Source organism: Zeugodacus cucurbitae, chromosome 5, assembly GCF_028554725.1.
Source record: "Zeugodacus cucurbitae isolate PBARC_wt_2022May chromosome 5, idZeuCucr1.2, whole genome shotgun sequence".
Classification (NCBI taxonomy): domain Eukaryota; kingdom Metazoa; phylum Arthropoda; class Insecta; order Diptera; family Tephritidae; genus Zeugodacus; species Zeugodacus cucurbitae.
In genome coordinates, this window is record NC_071670.1 from 61,561,817 (window position 1) to 61,581,789 (window position 19,973).

General features: G+C 40.0%; 2 non-coding genes across 2 annotated transcripts; one reads left to right on the forward strand and one right to left on the reverse strand.

The window, feature by feature from the left end:
- Nucleotides 1-16,394: 16,394 nt before the first annotated feature.
- Nucleotides 16,395-16,466, forward strand: Trnaa-ugc (transfer RNA alanine (anticodon UGC)). The gene has a single exon. It is a non-coding gene; the product is annotated as a tRNA-Ala (tRNA).
- Nucleotides 16,467-16,830: 364 nt separating this feature from the next.
- Nucleotides 16,831-16,902, reverse strand: Trnaa-ugc (transfer RNA alanine (anticodon UGC)). The gene has a single exon. It is a non-coding gene; the product is annotated as a tRNA-Ala (tRNA).
- Between the last annotated feature and the right edge of the window lie 3,071 nt (nucleotides 16,903-19,973).

The following is a 19,973-nucleotide window of genomic DNA, read 5'->3' on the forward strand; positions in this document are numbered from 1 at the left end:
TGCCCTCAGCGCTGACCAACTGCCACTGGCCATATAAGATTATATAACTTTGTTATGTTTGTGAATTGCAAAATGTTAATGCATGCTCAACTATTAATATAACGGTACAAACATGCTGCATGCTGCCAAATTTTAATAACTGTATGCTTTCCGCTACTACCAAACGCCTAATTGCTTATGTGACTGGTGACTTATGTGAGGTTAAAGCGAGCGCGCGCTTACATGAAAAACAAATCAGCAACAACAACAACAATTGCCTCGATTTGGTAAACTGTCAAATTATATTGCAAATGTTGCATGTGGCACGCGCCGCTACATTAAAGCTATCGCGCTAGCAAATATAGCGACCGCAGGCGCGCGGTGCTGCGACAGCCGCTGTCACTGTAACGTTGTCAACGCGCTGGATATGTGAAAAGACGCAGCAGCGCGCCGTAACAAATCCACACACTGCTGCTGCAGCGCGCAGTTGTGGCATGGCGCATGCGTGCCACAAACGCACATTAATTATAGCGGCCGCGTGCAACACACAAGTAAATACACGCATATTGAAGCACACAAATTACTATTGCAAGTACTCTTATGGTGTTGCATCAATTTTGTACAACAACTGAAATCACACTTTAGCGCTTCGTTGCTGCCACAAGCCGACCGCCTATGTGTGTGCGCGCCTGTCGTTTGCGGCTTGCCGCTTCAATGACCGCCAACCGCCAGCCGCTACCTTGTCATTCGTACTCCAGCTGAGTGTGTGTGTTTGTTGTTATTGCAACCAGCAGTATCACTGTCGCTATTGTTGTTGTTGCTGTGCGCGCGACATGTAATTGCCAGCTAGTGTTTCTGTCGCGCTTGTTGCAACTCAAACCGTTGCTGTTGCATGCAATGGTCAAAAGCGTGCAACGCGCCTCTTGTTACAAGTGTTGACAATAAACGTCAACATCACTTGCCTGTTAATTTATTCGCTTGACGCGTTCAATGTGTCAAGTGTCGCCACATATACAGACAACCGCGCTCGCACACACACACCTGCAGTAGGGCGCGCGCGCGCTTACACATCGCACCGCCGCCACTTGTCACGCCAGGCAGTAAATAAAGTAGTAACTTGTTCTATCGATTGGCGCGTCGCGCAGCTGAAGTGCAAAGCGTATGAAATTGCAATTTGCTGTTACAACAACATTACACAACAGAAAAAAAAACTTTCTGCTGTCTGTTGTTGCCGTTTGCTGCCGCCGCTGTCACCGTACGAATTACATAAATTGCCTGAAATTGAATGAAGCGCGAAATTTGTATCGATTTGTTGTGCAACAGCGCTGCTGCGGCTGGTGGAAAAGGGACGCATCAATTGATGTGTGCACAATTACATGTGGATACATGTTGGATAATTACTTCAACATAATGGTACATCATGTTGCATACTTCACCATAAAACTGTTGCACAATCAACCAAAAAATTACAAGGGATGCTGGGACATTGAACTCATAAAATTTAACGAAGAGGTCAAAAGAGATCATGTGGTAACAAGTGGAAACATTGTAAAGGGTAGATTAGAAGCGATTGAAGTTAGAAGCGGGCTTATAAAGACCCACTGTGTGTTGAGCGTTAGGGCTGGACTTCCTGAAGATTTGGGACAACGAAAAACTCGACGAAAAAGGTTAAAATCACTGGATCTCTTTAAACATCTTAAATATCACCCTCAAAACACAATTCTCTTAACATAGCCCTCGATAAATAAATCGGATGGCTCATGTCGAAGTCCCCTTCCTTTGTATTACCGCTGATCTGTAGATCAGATAGGATACAACTTTTGAAAACTTCTCTTGAAAACTTCTAGTGTCGTCTCATCGGATATTGACATCGTTCACGCTTCTGCACCATAAAGCAGGAAAGGGGATTAAAAAGCGACTTATAGAGTTTGGTTTTGGTTCGTCGAGGGAGGACTTTACTTTTCAACTGCCTACTCAGTCCAATGTAACACCCGTTGGCAAGAGTGGTTCTGCGTTGGATTTCGAGGCTGACATTGTTGGTGTTGCTTGTATAAATTCTGATAGGGCTCGGGGTAGTAAAACTTCCACAACTAATATTGAATAGAGAATAGTTTTCAGTAAGAAGCTTAACTCCCAAAAATAACGAAGAGCTCATTGAATCCTCAATTTCGAATGTCTTTCATAAAATTGGGAATAGTTCAAAAGCTTAGTTCCGAAACACGTCATTATCCCACACATATTTCGGAACAAATTGAGGGAAATTCATCTACAATTCCCGTTAAGTATGGGTTGTCAATGCCCTTATTGTCAGTCTCAGGAGGTTCCTTTAATAGCTCATTAGTAAAAATAAACGACGAGGGTTCTTATACCCGAAGCAGTGAAGAGTGAAGACGATGATCTTTCTAAAAATTAACTGAGTTGTGAACACTAGAACTAATATTACCGAATCATTCGCAACTCAAAACGAATCACACTATCAATCCTTGACTCAATTGAGTTTCATGGATCTCGAAGCGTATTTCTATTCTATGAGTCTTATAAGCTTTTAGTTTAGAGGAATGAAGCTAAAAGAAAACAAACTGACTTTCATTGATACTTCAATCCCTATCATACCGCATATAATCTCTAAAGACACACATATTCTTGTTCTCACAGCGTGTATCGACGGTGAACATTTTCGAGAATTAAATTCAAAGTTCCACAAAAAGCAAATATATTTGCATTTCCGATTTTGATTTAGACTAAGCGTAGGCCACTAATTAGCGTGTGCTCTGTACATTTACACTAGATTTTTTATTATATATACATACGTACGTCAGTAGCTTGAACGTTTTGTTTGTACAAAATTAGCCAGGTTTTTCTTCATAGGCGTTGTGCTGGAAAAATTGAGGGCATCTCGTGGAAATGAAGTATGCAAAAATATATAACAAAAAGCGTGCAACAGCAGAAGAAAAACTCGCCCCTACTGAGTACACAACTAACCATTTAATTCAATTGCGAGTGCCACCATTTTTAGCCGAACGATAATTGCGGGCATTAACCCTGCTTTGAATGAGAGAGAAAATATAATGATAGAGGTATGACAGATATTGTAAATAGTGATGAGGATGTATGGTTGAGGTGTGTCTTAATTTAAAATACAAGCATAGAGCTTTATTATTATTATTTTATAAAATTTATTTAAGATGTGTGTCTTAGATAGAAATACGCCTAAAGGTAGGCAACACTTTTTACTTTTAGCTATTATCTTTCAAATTAAAAAAATAAAGCATACATTTAGGAGAAAAATACATTACATTAGAGTGTTGAAAAGGATTTAAAAATGTGTAAGAAACTTCAGGGCAAAAATTATATTTTTCATTTTCATCATCTTTGTAAGGCGATCTCTCCTTCCAATGGTTTTAGTAATGCCTGTCATTGTTTACTTACTTTCGATCAACTTATGGTTAAGCACCAGCGCCCAGAGGCAAATTCAGTCTAGCCTAAATAAATAGGGGTATGCGGCAGTTATTGCCAGCGGAACTCTTATAGGGGGCAAGCGAGCGAAAAAATTACCCACTCGAACGCGCCTTCAAAAGTGTAATTTATTGTTGTTTATACAAAATAATGGCACTGCCCACTTGTTGCATGCACCATAGCCAACGCGCAAACACTTAAACGCCCTTCATTACGGTAAGGCATATATATGTATGTGTGTGTATATGTTTGTGCAACAACAAGTAGCCAACATAGCTACTAACAATCGTCTTGTGGTAGGTTAATTTTATTGGCCAAATAAGCAGTTACCTGCAACGTGCAACATTTAATAGCAACAATGCTAATGCGAAAAAAGCACACACTTAAACAAAAACAAAACGCGCTGAAGCGAATTATAGCGAACTGACGCGATGCGATGTGACGCGACGGTGGCCCTGTTGAGGACGAGTACGCCAGCGACGTCGCGGATGATGACGACAATGGAGGAAATGGAAATTAACATAAACAAAAATATTTGTATTGCATTTGGGCGGTCGGCCAGCCGCTTGTGGCATGGTGGGTGGTTGGCCATGCAACGGCCTGCTGCAAATGCATGAGGCATGAAGCGTACCATGTACACACTTCGCCATGCTTTATGTGCAAAGCAAAAACAATTAAAGCTATTGGAGCAAACGCAAAGTGGACGCATTGCAGTGCTGACTGCCGCAAAATGTTGCATGAACTGCAGCAATGCAGCGGCTCAAGTGGTGGTCAGGCGCTAAGCGTAAACAGCACAAAGGAGTGAATTGAAGAAGAATTGCAAAAGAAAGGGGGAACTTCATAATTTCTGGTCAGTAAAATGGTGCATGCAAAAATATGTTGCAAGTTCAACTGTGTATGTTTGTTGGTGTTGCTAACGATGGTGGCACAAATTAAAATGGCTTACCATAGGTCAGGGGCATGGCTGTTTTGCATATGCGCGTTTTTTGTTTTACTTGCAGCATTTTGTTGCAAGTAGCAAGTACATATGTGGACTTGCACGCAGCCGCAATTTTCGCCGACGGCTAAATGTGAAATTCCACAAACACCCAAACACACACGCGCATACAAATTGGTGTTTGCCACTTTTTGTTGCACATATAATTTCTATAATTTCACTCCACTTTTGCTTTTATAACTGCCCCATACTTTGCTGGAAATTTTCACATGCTTCATGCCACACGCGGCTGCCAGCGTCGCCGGAAAATCACCGCATGGAAATGAGAACTTGAACTTTTCAACCGGCAACAAGCGTTCGCAGAGTCTGTAGCAATCAAAGTGACTGCATCGTTGCCGCTTGCAACGCGTTGCGCTTGCTGCAACCACAGCGCTACGAGTAAATCGTGCATTTCGTGCAACGCGTGCAACTATGTCCTAGCGTAAAGGACGCGTTGTATTTAGTTTTTGTTGTTGTTGTTGTTGTGTGGGTGCTTTACCGGCCCCATTATTTGGTGCCCCCAAAAATGTTGCACATTGTTAACGAAAGTGCAACAACAAAAGCGGTAGCAAATAAAATAAAAAATCGTAGTTGTTGCAACAAGAACAACAACAAATATAGTGGTAGACAGCACCACAGTGAGTTGAGTCGCACTTGCGCACCATAAAGATCGCACTTGATCAGCCAATTTCAACGGTCAATGTTCAGTGCAACGTGCAACATCATGCGCGCTTAGACATACACACAGCCATACACGTGTGTGTTCGGTTCGGTTGTAGAAATCCGCAAAAAACATCTCATACGGCAATTTTCCACTTATTTGCGGTGCAATACTGGTTTATTATAAACTTCCACACGTCGCACAGTGGACTGAGAGCGCAGAATTGTTGATAAAAAAAATTTAAAACAGTTATGTAAAAAATAAAGCGATCAATCTTCGGTCACAACTTGCTGTAGCACGGGATTATTAATAAAAATAAGTCTCTAGAGTCTTAATTTCCGAAGAGTTCGTTTGGAAGCTCTATAATATGAAAGGTTTCACGGCCTTTTAAAAGTTATATTTGTACTTTTCAATTCTCAATTAATCGGAAGTACCTCAGTTGAAAGACCAATGATGAGTTTGCCAGAGAGAGAGAGTCTTGAACTATCTATCAGAACTACGAGATCTTAATATACGCATTAAAGAAAAATTGAGCGTTGATCGTCCCGAATTGAACAAACTCATCCACTTCGCTCATTAACATCTAAGGAGAGCTACTGTAGAATCTTCTATAAAAAATTTCAGACATTTTGTCTAATCCATACTAATATTTTGAAACAAATCAACGCTCAAGAGCCTCAGAACCTACCCTTGTAAAGTATTTTTTGGGCAACTTAAGTATTTAATTTAGAATTGAATTGCAGTCCAAGTAGTTCCAGTTGAAACTACTGTAGACAATCTGCGATAACTCTTTCAACATTAGCTGGTGCGTTCGGTCTAACACCGATCCTCTTTGTCAGAATGTCTAAAGTATGTTTAGAGACATTTTGGATCCAACGCTCATACCATATTAAAGAATATTTCAAGCCCTTTCCAGAAATGTATTTATTTAATTGAACTCTACATCCAAAGAATCAAAAAGGTCGATTCTAAAAGGTCAACGATTTTTCGGATATCGCAATATTAAGGTTTTCGAAGTCAAACCTCTAGGATTAATGTTATTTCATAACATCCGCATTCACTCAGTTATACAAGCCCCGGAAGTACTTATGGCAGTCTACGGTAACTACATCTTGAATGAGGATCAACTTGTCTGCATATTTACAACTTCCACCTGAGAGGCAGCATGATCTCTTGGATGTTACCAGAAATAATATGGATGCTCGTAATAGATCCCACAGCGGACTTCACACTATGAACCATATATGTATGTAGATTTGACAATCATCGAGTCTTTAATTAAATTGTTCCTGATCGGTGACGGATTATGGAACTCAAGTATCTGAAGAAACCTCTATCTGATATTATTGAAATTAGTATATTTTATATCCGCCGAACATCGGAGCTTTTCTTATACTCAAAACAACAAAATAAAGTTCTATATCTGGTATTACTGCACTAAATTCTTCAATATTTTTTGTTTAATTCGAAGTCACAAACCGAAAAAAATTCTTGAAGATTGAATACACACACCAAAACAGAACACTGTGCCACTTAAGGAGCGGAACGCAACAACACCCACGACTTTACGCGTGCTGCGGCAATCATCAGCCGCTATGTTGAACAAAGTTGTTGCTGTTGTTGTCGAGCGACCGCTCACACAAGCGGGTAAGCATTGTGCGATCGCAAAAACGCGATCACGCTTAAAGTGCTTGGTTGTTTCAACTGGACGGCGGTGGTGGTGCATTGGAAAAACGCTTCCTTCTTCACATGCGCACTGACTGCCGAGGCATACCATTGAGAGGCACCCATACAACGGACCACAATGACCTGAGTTGTGTTGCAACACAACAACAACTTTATCAAGAGTGCGGAAATATCTCAAATTGGTCCATTAAATTTGCCAAACGATTTGAGCGTACCGCGCCGCAGCCGCATGGAACTCCAGTCCATCGCAACCGTGCAGCTGAGCTGTGGCAGCCGGGAGTAGTTGTAGGTGTGTGTGTCTAAAATATGTAACTCCTACAATCAACGCTGTTGTCTACCATTTGCGGTCACTTCGTGCGTCTAACTGGCAACGCCAACAACCCCTCGCTTCATCGCCGCGCCCTCCGTCGACCGCTGTAAGTTTGCTCTGCTCAGCGCTTGCGCAATGAATGCGTCGCACTGATCGCGATGCGCTGCTCTAAGTGGGTGAATGTTCCATCGAATTTAAGACTTTGGCAATTGGTGCGCTTGTTGTTGTTGCGTTGCACGTTTGAGCGCGGCTTACAACGTTTCTAATTTAATTCTCAATTTCATGTAGTTCCATCTAGCGCTTGATTATGTGTGTACCATACTGTTGTTGTTTCAATTTTGTTGTAGATTTTTGTATTGCTCGCGTTGTCTATGGTGTCCACTAACGTCTTACACTTTACGAGTGGACGTCCGATGTCCGAAAAGTCGTGATTTGAAAATTGTTTCTTCGCCGCTTCGGGATGAGTTAAGTGCGGATTTTCACGCAACGACACGCAGCGGCGATCAGATGCGATGATGGGAGTGTGAACGTGACCTGAAATAAATATGTTTGTTACCAAAAACCGATCTATGGCATCTAATGGCGCTGTTGGTTGATTGGCGGTGTTGTAAGAGACGTGAAAATTGAGTGAAGTATGTGGAAGCGGTGAATACAACCTTGTTTGGCGGTATTAGAAAGTCATTAAAGCTAAAGCGGTGCTTGGAGCGGCAGTTGCGGCAAGACAAATGTTCACAATTTTTATATAGAACTTGGGTTTGTGCGATTGTCAAGCCTTGAGCTATGTCAAGTACAAGTTAAGTGCTTCGAGGGCAATAGAGTTAAATGATATTTAAATTTAATGTCTAATAAGTAAAGTTAATGAGATTTGCCTCTAGAGATCGGAAACTGTGTCTAATTTATGGGTCTTTATTATCAAAACCCGACGACATACTATCCTGTAGATATTTTGAGGGTTGCAAAGAGACCACTAACCGAATTAAAGTGAAAAGGACGCAGGGAAGACATAAAATATATCTACTCCATTTGTAAATAGTCAAAAAATTAGTGAACAAGACGTATTTGATATAATCTTCAATGGGTAATAATAGTTAAGAAGCACCATATCTCATCAAGACAATGAGTATAGTAAGATTAGGAAATATTTGTTGATCAAGTACGTTCCAGAGCCTTCAGATCAAAATGTAAGAAATGTGGAAGACTTATCTCTATATCATTAATTCCAAGACGCAATATGTACCAATTTCCCAAAGAGCAAGACATCTTGGCTAACAATAGGATGGCCGAAGATGTGAGATCCAACATTTATCAGTGTTGATCTCCACATGGCGGGATCTGTTGAGAAGGGTGCGTTGATACGATTATGCATTGTTTTCTTCCAAGTAACTACGGCAACTGTCAACCGGACTTACTGGTTGGCTGCCGTTTGGAAAATTATGGATTAAAACTAATAGGAACAAATGAACTCACTAGATCTCTTGAGATTCATCTCTGGTCTGAAGAGTCTTGCACCTCCGCAAGTTCTATTAATCGACCAAGGTTCGTAAAGCACAGATAAAGCTCAACGAACTGGCAGATAAGTTCATCATCACAATGGGAACTAGTCGGAGTACTGAGTTGAGATAAAAGTGTATTTTCCTTCAAGCATATCAGGGTCCTTAATCTTCATATTTAAATGGACCGCCGTTTATCCGGTCAGTCGGGAACCCAGAAGACGCGAGTGCATTGAATTTTAATTCAAATCCTAATAACAAGCTGTTTTATTCGCTGAGAAGATTCCAGATGTCTTACATATATGGTATATAATTATTTTTTTCTAAAGGATCTATATGTAACTCGTAACAGGGTAAAAAGGGACGTACTCCACTTTTTCGACACTTCCAACACTTCCAGTATGGAGTTCCAACTGGAAATCTTTTTCATATCCTAGAAAAAAAGACTAGGCAGCGAGACCGAATAAACCCGAGATCAGAGAGATTTCGCCGACACTGTTAACCCACCGAAAGATCAGTTTACCACATACTCATACAAACGATATGAACTTTTCTGCAGACATGTTCCGCACATGACCGCACGCAGTTTAGCGAGTACATTACAGTCGACAGCAGTGTTAATGTGCCACGTATGCCACATTACCGTCAAGATCATTTACACGCTACGCTTAAGCCGAAAATTCGAGATCACACAAACTAAGCGCAACGATCTATTTCTAGTAAACAGCAAGAGTGCCTCAGAAAATGTGGCATGCCGAAATGCCACTAATCTTGCACGCTGCCGCTACTTCCTGCTTGATAACACATAAACGAGTGTAAGCTATAGCGAAATGACGGAACGATATGTCGATCGTGTTAGAAACGCTCTTGGCCCTTACGCAAACGCAATGGCAGAGGGCAACGTACGCTCCGCAAACCGTCATATCAAGTTCAACAGCATTGCTGCTGACGATTCGTTGCAGTCGCAATTATGATTGATCGGCTCGCCCGAGTTCAGAGGTCAATTGCTGCAGAGCATGCGGCACCGACTGCAACTGTTGATCGCACAGCAACAAAGTATTTTAACTAGAATTTCTACGGAGCCGCTGAGCTCGTGTTCTCATGCGCTCATGACTGCTGCTGCATGATATCAGTACCTTCGTGCAACACATCCGTTGCGCTGCAATTATTGCAATCGATACGCAAAGGCAATAAATTTTGCTCATATTACGTCGGCTGCAGGTTCCTCTCTTAAATGCTTGTTGCTTGCTGCCGCGGCGTTTATTGGCAACTTTACACTTTCAAGCGAGCGAAATTATATTTGAGTTTTGCTGGTAGCCAGCAACCCAGTGGGGCTTAGGTAGCCGCTAAGCGCTGAATGTTGCACGTTGCTTGCGCTCGGCCGCAATCAATCGAGATCGCAATCGTCGACTTTTAATGCTTTGATTCCCATTGCTCATTTTCTTGCTGTTGTTCTTCTTATTATTATTTTAAAGCCAACATTGCGTTGCACCAGTAGCCGTGGCGGTGGCAGTGTCAGTGGCTGGCAACAGGCGGCAGCAACGGCTACCACATTGGTATTGCACCATTTGCGGGGCTTTTTATTGGTGTTTTGTGCCTCAGTTCGTCCTCAGCCAGGGGGCACATCAAGATGTTAACTTGTGAAAAAAATTCCAAGCAACAGTTGTTGTGATTACTATTGTTGTTGCTGTTGTCGTCATTGTTGCCACCGCTGCCACGCTCATTCAATCGTGATCGATTACCGTGCCAGTATTGTTTTTATTGGTTTTGTTGTTGCTTTTTTAGTGCTGCTCCTGAAATTCTCTAGCGCTTTGCTCGCTTTTTCATTTTTTTGGTGCGCGCGATATTGTTTCGATATGCGGCGACAGATTCGTTACAGCGCATTCGTGTTGCGAGCCAAATTGTTGTTGTAATCGTGCTATATGGTAGGCGGTGCTGTTCTCGACTGTATTTGGTTTGTGTTTACAGAATTTTATGAAGTACCGTTATTTTTAAACGGCATTTATGGCATTTTAAGCAGTTGACAGGTGTGGACGAGGAACCAGCAAGTAGAGTAGGCTTAGTCGATAGTGACCTCATAAGGCAAAGACACATATTTTGTGAGTTTATATACCTGGAAGCAATTGAAGTGGAGCTCTTGGGTTGGTTTTGTGCGTATTTTCTCTACTTGAAATCAGAACTGGCTCTCTCAAAAAGTAAGACTCACAATGTTTCTATCTACAGAGTTCCAATCTTGATTAATGGGATCGGCCTGGAAGTCTTAGACCACCTTTATTTTATTCACAGTTGATAAAAAATCGAATCCAGTCTTTCAAAATTGTTGCTATTTTCGTTTCCTGTTTTCCCGCTCTCTCCAAATTCATTCATCTATCCATCTCTCGTACTCTTCGTGCCTGTATTGGATAACTTCCGGACAAATATCACTTGTTATGATCTGACACACAATTCGTGAAAGCTATAGCTTAGTTTGGGAATAGTCCCAATGATCATATCAAGCCAATTTTTAACAGAAAGGTTAGTCAGGCCCTTATCGACTATATTGTGGTTTTCTGAGGAAAAATTTTTAACAGAAAGGATAGTCTGGTGAGTACCCTGCCTGCCCTTATCGACTATATTGATCTTTTCTGTGAAAGACTGGAAGAGATAACGGGACATTTAGAACAACGACCAATGATTATAATGAAATGGGTAAGAGAATTGATAAGTTGTTGATAAGAACTACTTTAGTGTGTAAAGTTAAAATTTCCGATATAATAAATAACCGACATCTATCGGAAACTTATTTTAAATTTGCATGAAGATGGGCTATGGGTTTGTTTTATATTTACTTTCTGATCGCGTTTCCATTGGACTCTTACTAGATATTCCTTATACCGAATAGAACTCCTCATTTGTTGCTAACCGTCAGAACTGAGCTCGTGTCGGATACTCTAAATGATAAGTCGGATACGCTAAATCTAAGGAAGGTCTTACAAAGCAATTATTTCTTAATCTAAGCAGATTACGCCCCGAATGAAGCCGTAATCTTTATCGTGTCTTCTTTATCGAGCTGCTCCTTGGAATAAATGCAAAGATGCTTAACTCCACTTAAGCCTTTTGTTGACCGAAACGCGTTGACTTCGCTCATCTCACGCTTCTTGAAGGCATTTTCATCACCGAAACGGCGAAAATCGATCGATGACTGCGAAACAAAACAAAATAAAAATAAGAAAACCAAGTTGCTGACTTACACACGTCATCCACCATAACCGCTTCCTTTATTATTGTTGTTGCTGCTACTCCTGTTGATCTTGCTGCCACTGTCATCTGCTGCACACCGCTGCTGTTTACACGGAATTTGTACTGATTGCTGCTAGTCATGCCTGATTTGTTGATTCACCATTTGCGATTAGACTTTGCGGATCCGTAAACACACACCAACACACACTCGGCTATACTCAGAAGTTCGTGTACTATTGTGTGTGAATTTCGTTGCATGCAACGATCTTTTCTTTGAAATTAAATGCATTTCTCCAAATCGGCGTTTAATTGGTGTCGAGCTTTTCTTCAGAGAATTATTTAAGTCGCTTTGGACGGTGCTTCTGGGTGTCGATCACTTGATCATTGGATTGACAGTTGCTGCTGCGTTAAATTTGAATTTGTCGCTTCGCTTCAGAAGCTAATCGAATCGTTTTGTTTTTCATTTTGCCCTCAGTACAGCTCTTCTCTGCGATTGACCTCTCATCTGTGAAGTAGAAAGTCATTGAACTTCAAGTGATCGCAGCGTGAAACAATTTAGTACTACTTTGAGATTGGTTCAAGATCTGATTGGAACAGAAAAAAGCATATAAACGGAGTGATCCTTCCAATGAGGAAATATTCCACGAGTAGCCAACAAAAAATTAACGATTTGGTTAGGGAACCTTCGATTTCCGACAGATAGTCGGTTAGAAGTCCTAAAATTTTCAAATCCCCATCGATGGCTTAAGGAAAGGCTTTGTCATGATGAACTGGACTCGGCGTTTGCCATTATTTGAGAAAGAATGTAGTGAATCGAAAGTCTAATTAGAAGTCAGGACCTTTATAGTAACAGCATGGATGCCGATAATATTATTTTTATACTGGCGACGAACTTTCACTATTTTCATAGTACTAAAGTCCGCAGATCTTCAGGTTCCTGTCGCTTTAATTTGCTTTTAATTATATTCATATTCTTTCGGGGATACTTTCAACTCTCCAAATGTTTACTTCAACCGCCGGGTAATCACACATAGTCGCCTGGTTTTGGATGGAAAGACTCATGGACTTGCAATGTGGCCAATTCCAAAAATCTTGGGAGGTATTATTTTTTCAGGATATTGTGTTTTTGTTACAACCTCTTCTTTATTCTTTCTTATTATTTTAATATGGTTCCATATTTTCAAAAGTTGAACGTTCTCGGTCAATCATTTACTACATGCTCGATTGTAGGTTGGTTTACGGAAACTTGGTAAAACATATTTTCAGTTAGATTTCTAGGAAGCTATCCAGTTAAGTAAAGTCCTCTGACATAAGCAGGCTTAAATAGAAGTCTTCCGAAGATGAAGTAGTCTTTTCATCAGCGCTAAACTGTCACTAACAACACAGCACTAATCGGCTATATATTTGCGCCTAAAAACTTAACTGTAGTTCCACTCGAGGCAAGTGTACAACGAAAAAGACAAACCTAAATCATACAATTCAATTAACCATTCAAATTTTCGGACTACCTCAGAGCGGCAACACATCATATTTGCCACAAAGCAGGCATATTGCCGGCACAGCCAACAGGCGCTTGGGGAAATTTGTGAAAAATGCAAAATCAGCCGAAAATTACAAATTATCAGGCGCGATTTATGCGAGCAGGTAAGTACATAAACGTTCGCGTAAGCACGAAAGTATGCCGATTTTCTGCGATGCGAGTGTGTGCCTCCTAGTTGAGGCGTTCAATTCGTTTTTCGTGCCTCACGACTGCCAGAAATCATAGTGTCCACTGGCTGGGCGCTCCAACCACCCGTCGGTCGCTCAAAGTGTTTGCATGCATGCGCGGGTGTGTACATTTGTGGCAACAACCTTTCAACACCTTCGCACTTCGCGTGTTTGCCATTGGAGCTGCGGCAGCGGAGGCGGCAGCGGGCGGGTGTGGCGCGCATGACAATTTATGCCACCTTTTCGGATGGCGCGCGCAATTTTCTAGTTTAAAAACGTTTTAATAAAATACCAAAATTACGAGGTGCACTGCAAAGCAAACGTAAATTGTTGTTGCTGCTGCTGTTGGTTGTTAGAATTTGCTGTTGTTAATTTTTGTTCGTATTTTCTTTCATTATTTTCTCATATCTGGTCAGGATTGTGTGTGTGGAGTTGGGCATTTTAGGGCACTTAACACGTCAACACGCTGCTGTGTTCATGACGCAACAACAACAATAACCACAGCAACAACAATGGAAGGCATGCCAGTAGTCATGCTGTTAGGACGCTTAGGCCAACACTAACAATAACTGCAACAAATAATTCCCACAAATGGGTAAAGTTTTGACATGATTGCTTGCCTCGAACCACGTTGGCTTGGCGGTGACCAATAGAAAAAATTCAAAAAAAAAAATAAATAAAAATACAAAAACAATAACAGCCAACTTAGCCTACTTGCCCATGGACTGCCGTTTTAATATATTTGCTAAGCAACAAAAAAGAAAATTAAATAAAAATTGCATTTCGCGCGCTCAACCGCTTGCAACAAGCTATCAGCGCGATAATTTTGTTGTTTAGGAGCGCGTCCGTCAGCGCTGACCGGCGAAAAAAGAAAGCATCTCACCAGATAAGATTAAGTCAGTACGCGCGCGCTCAGCTCTATCGGCACAATGGTGGCGAACTCGCGCTGCTATCGCTCGTTAAGTTACGCCAGCGCGCCAAGCGCCTCAAACAGCACCCACATACGTGCCGCATGTGCCACACTCATAAGCGTTTCCTTCTCGACTTCAATGGATTTCATGTCGATAGTTGCGCCTCGCGATTACTCCCAACTTGAGCATGTACGCTTCATACATATCGCCGCCGCCTATCGCAATCATACGCGCCTGCCAGCCTGCGACTGCGACCCATCAGCGCTCACATGTGCGCGATCATTATCTAGTTACTTGCTGACAGCCGCAATCCAAAGCTTAAGCTGCTGCACATACAATGGGACTTGGATATAGAGGAGTGTATGCCTGATTTAAGGTATCACGGCTGTTGGCGTTGAGCGCGATTGTGAGCGATTTACGGTGCAGCTTTCCGTTGGTGCAGTGGCCGAGACACCCACGCACGTTTGCTGTTCGGGTTAAATGGCCAATGCGATCGACTATATATCGGCCTTAAATATTAATAAATGTTTTAGTCCAGTGCGTGACAAATATATGTCTATTCTACGGGGCTGGACGCGTGTTCTATAAAATCTGAAAGAATAGATCTGAGTAGAATAGATTTTAGAAATCCTTGGATCAGCATTACCCGTTTGACACTTTCTGAATACCTTTCTACTGGAACCTGGTGAGATAATCCCCTAAGTTATATACACCGCTTAGTTGACTTAGTTGTAGTTCCGACGGCACCTAACTTAAGACGTTATTTCTTGCCTCTGATACGAGTATGCTTCAATCATTCTCATACTATTCTTCTTACATATGTATTACATACAACTAGACTGATTCCACAGTGGTCCGGGTAGATTATGGAATCACTGTTCTTATCAATTACCATTCTACAGAATATAGTCTTACTTAATAGTGCTGTTTTAACACCTTCCACTTCGATTTCGACTTTGATCCCGGTTCATCGTTATCTCTATATTCATTAACGTTTTTTCTTGTTATATATTAACTCCGGCTGTACCGAAGCTAATATACCCTTCACAGGTGCATTTCTTTTAGTAACTATGTTTTTAAGCACATCGAAAGACGTAAGAAAAAGTAAGTAAAAAAAAGAAGACATTTAATTAATTCCTTTTAGCCGGGTTGTTTGCTAGAAACATTAAGGTTATATAGTTAACCGATCTGAACAATTTCTTCGGAGTTTATATTATTATCTTAAGTAGTAATCCATGTCAAATTTCGTGAAGATACCACGTCAAATGCGAAAATTCCCCATACAAGCCATTGATTCCGATAGTTCGGCAGCTATATACTATAGTGAACCGATCTGAATAATTTTTTCGGAGATTAAATATTATGAACAATAGCTCACACCAAATTTCGTGAAGATATGTAGTAAAATGCGGAAGTTTTCCATACAAGCCCTTGATTCCGATCGTTCAGTTTGTATGGCACCTATATGATATAGTGGTCCGATATCGGCAGTTTCGACAAATGAGCAGCTTCTTAAAGAGAAAATAACATCTGTAAAATTTCAAAACGATATCTTAAAAACTGAAGGACTAGTTCGTATATATACAGACAGACGGGCGGACGGACAGACAGACGGACAGACAGACGGACATGGCTAAATCGACTCAGTTCAACATACTGATCATTTATATATATACTTTATAGGGTCTCCGACGCTTCCTTCTGGGTGTTACCCTGTTCAGGGTATAATGATCACTTAATAATTATTTAATAGTCAGCGCAAAATATCTAGAATCCAATGAATTTTTATTGTACATCTAAAAATATACCAAAAAAAGAACAGCAATAAACAATATTTGTCGATGAGGCAAAAAATAAGAAAGCATGCTCAGTAGTAAATAAATAAAACTATTAAAAATTAACAACAATAAAAAATTTAGTGCAAAGAATTTGTTACACTTTCAAAAGAGACTTCCAACAAGCATGAAAGGGTGCTTATTTGGCGCGGGGTCGGTATGAAGGGGATGTAGCTCAGTGGTAGAGCGTTCGCTTTGCATGTGAAAGGCCCCGGGTTCAATCCCCGGCATCTCCAAGCTGACAACTTTTTGTTGACTTTGATATTTTTTAATTTTTATTTATGTACTTTTTCTGATTTATTACCAACTTTTTCTTCAGTTGCTTTAATGACTTTATTTGCACTGTTTTGCCTTTCCAATTATAGAGGTATCTGTGTACAAATGTATGTAGATATAGCTTTTTTGACCAAAATTAACGGTATAAGCACAAATATGTACTTGTAATTGTAGATTTATTATATAAAACAAACCTCTGCAGACATTTGATATATACTTTTTATATGCATTTATAGAAAGATTCTGTATATTCATTACCTTTGTATATTTATATTGTAGCTCTATAATGAGTTAAGCTTTTAAAATATTGGTGGGCTATCGGAATGGAGATGCCGGGGATTGAACCCGGGGCCTTTCACATGCAAAGCGAACGCTCTACCACTGAGCTACATCCCCCCACAATTACACGACAGCGACTAAGAACTAATTTACCTTCGCAGCTCTATCAAAAACCCCTTTCTAAACCAGGTTGGATCGACTTTTTACTTATTTAACCTAACTTGCCTAGTCAGCACCCTTTAAAACCAAAACAACCAATAAATATTGCAGTGTACATTTGTTTGTGTTTATGTAAATATATTTAACGCCAGCAAACAACTTTATTAAAACAATCACAAAACTGGCGATTTGTACGCTTGTCAAGCACTAAATACCTTCAAGCACTTTGAAGCGCCCTCTTCGCAACTTATTGGCATTGTTGTTGTTATTTTTGTGTTGTGTTTCTTTAAATATTTACAATGCATGTCAATGTATACACGGCTGCCGGCAAGAAGATCGTGACTCTTCCCACTCCTCTCAATGCACTGGCAGATGATATTGTTTGCTGCGCAGGCGCACAAGTGACTTTGGAGGCTGCAAAATATATTCATATTTCTAATTTTTTTTTGTATTTTAGAAGAACAGGGTGGTTCGAATGCTGATTTATTTATGAAAGAGTAATTTATTGCATAAACTAAAAAGTTTTTAGACTTTGGTGAGATCTCGTGGTGTACAAAAAATCACTCTCTTGGTCTTGGGATACTAACCTAAAACCATTTTTTTCGCTCCCGCTTTGATTGACTCAGTCTTAACTTTTTTGGCAATTTTTTCAATATTTCTTTATTTATTGAATCTGCTCTTTAAAGCCTAACATAAACTAATAAAATCTTAATTCTAATTAAAACTAGACAAACTCAACCAAGCGATGGAGTTGTTTTGGTGAAACGTTGTTCTTTAGTGTGCTGGCATACCTCTTCTTTTTAGACGTGATTGATTACAAGAATGTACTAAAGCATAAGCCAATGGGTTTGGGCTATCTCGGAGTTTGGATAAATATTTATTTCTGCTGTTCTCTACTTCTTTCTTTACCATGAGAATACCAAGATCTTTATGGATATTTTCATTACGCATGTACCATGGGGAGCACGTTTTTGTTCTAAGCTTTTTTAAAAGTAAAAATTAAAAGTAAAAATTGTATATATCCAAAAATAAAGCATGTTTTTTAGAGCCGAAAAATACAAATTTAGTGAAGTATTTTTTTGGTTTTGTTAGTAAATTCTATGACGTTATTAAATAGAGATAGAAATATGACCAATGGCCTGGCCTTGACAGTATCTTTTTCAAGATTTGTTCAAACTTTTCACTTTAAACTGATTTTAAATTTAAAGTTCCAGTATTTGTTTCGTAAAGTAAACCATATCGTTCGTAAACGTCAAACAACTGCCTTCACTTTGACAGCAAACCTTTTGGGAAATTATATAGCTCTAAAAATTACACCCTTTACCTACAAGAATAAAAAATTTAATTTATTTTAATTGGAATTATTTATTATATAATATAATATTTTATATATTCACACTAGTCAGTTTATTTGTGGTTGAATACAAAAATTTTATATTGAAGAACCACCCTATAGCTACTGGTGCTCCCACAAAAAAGCTATCAGATTCTCTTTATTATAGGTAAATAATCATCAATTTTAAAACATTTTTCATATTAATTATTTTTTATTTTTTGTTGTTAAAAATTTAAATCAGTATGCTTTAGTACCACCCTATAAACGCGCATTTGCACTTCTAGGTGTACTCACAGCGCGCGCATATTTAACATTCGCATAAATTTTAAACGATTCTCCAACTGTGCATTGTGTAGCGCTTATCAGTTGTGTTGTTGCCTAGAAAAAAGAGCAACAACAAAAATAAAAATACAAAAAACAAAGAATTACTTCAGCTACAAATTTGTACAAAAGCGCGCTTGCTGCAAATAAATTGTTTAATATTTTTCTTTTTTTTTACAAACCGCAACTACATATTAACATATCATTTAAAATTCATATAAGAACACATGTTAGCCGAGTCGAGTCAAGCCGACCCTCACAAGCTTGTGGCACATGCGTATGCGCTTGCCAATGCGTTTTGTGGCAGCCGCAGGCGCATGCGCCACAGCATAAGAGGCCAGTTGTTGCATATGAAGATGATGATATTGCAACAACAATATACATATACATAGATGTATCCACCGATAGCTCTCGGTGCTTTATGGAAATCCGCTGAACACACCTTTTGTCTCACAAAAAAACACAAATGTGGCATGCATTTATGTCTGTATGTATGCCACAGCGGTCTGATAATCAGCAGACTCTAGGTGAACGTTGTTGCAGTGTTCCCCAAGTGGCAGCAGTTGCAGCAGCCACCACAACCTTCAGCAATCTATTTTGCATATGTGCAGCACCTTTTAGTTGCCCATATTGTTGTTTTTAGTGTTGTTGTCGCCAGCTTAGTGTCAACCAAAGTAGCCACCACTTCATTGTTGTTATTGCTACTTTTGCCACATGTTGTTTGCATTATTGACACAATGAAGATGTTAGCTAGCTGCTTCTCCACTGACAACAATGAGATTACAATTGCAACAACAACAAATGCAATACCATTTTGCGGCACATCAGCAGGGCACAATTGCAATAAATTTGTAAACAAAAGTGTTTAATTTATGACAACGATTTGTTTGTTTGGCGAATAATCAGCTGTGGATTATATAATTCATTGTATTGTTGTTGTTGTTTTTTGCTATATTTCTGTTATTGTTTACTTTTTGGAATCGTATTGTTATTGTTTTTCTAACAAAATATAAGTAACTTGTTTCAATATTCTCTAAAAAGGTGGCAAGTGATTGACTTATTATGTAATCATCTGAGAGATTTAAGAAAAATAAACTCAAGATCTCTTGATGAAGATAGCTTTCTTGAAATATATATATGTATGTAATTGGCGTTGAACCGTTTAGCCGGCTATAGCCGAATCGATGAGATCGCGCCACTCCTCTCCTCTCTTTCCTTCGCTGTTCGGCGTCAGTTGAAGATTCCAAGTGTAACCAGGTCGCTCTCCACCTGGTCCCTCCAACGGAGTGGAGGCCTTCCCCTTCCTCGGCTTCCTCCGGCGGGTACTACATCGAACACTTTTAGGGCTGGAGTGTTTTCGTCCATTCGGACA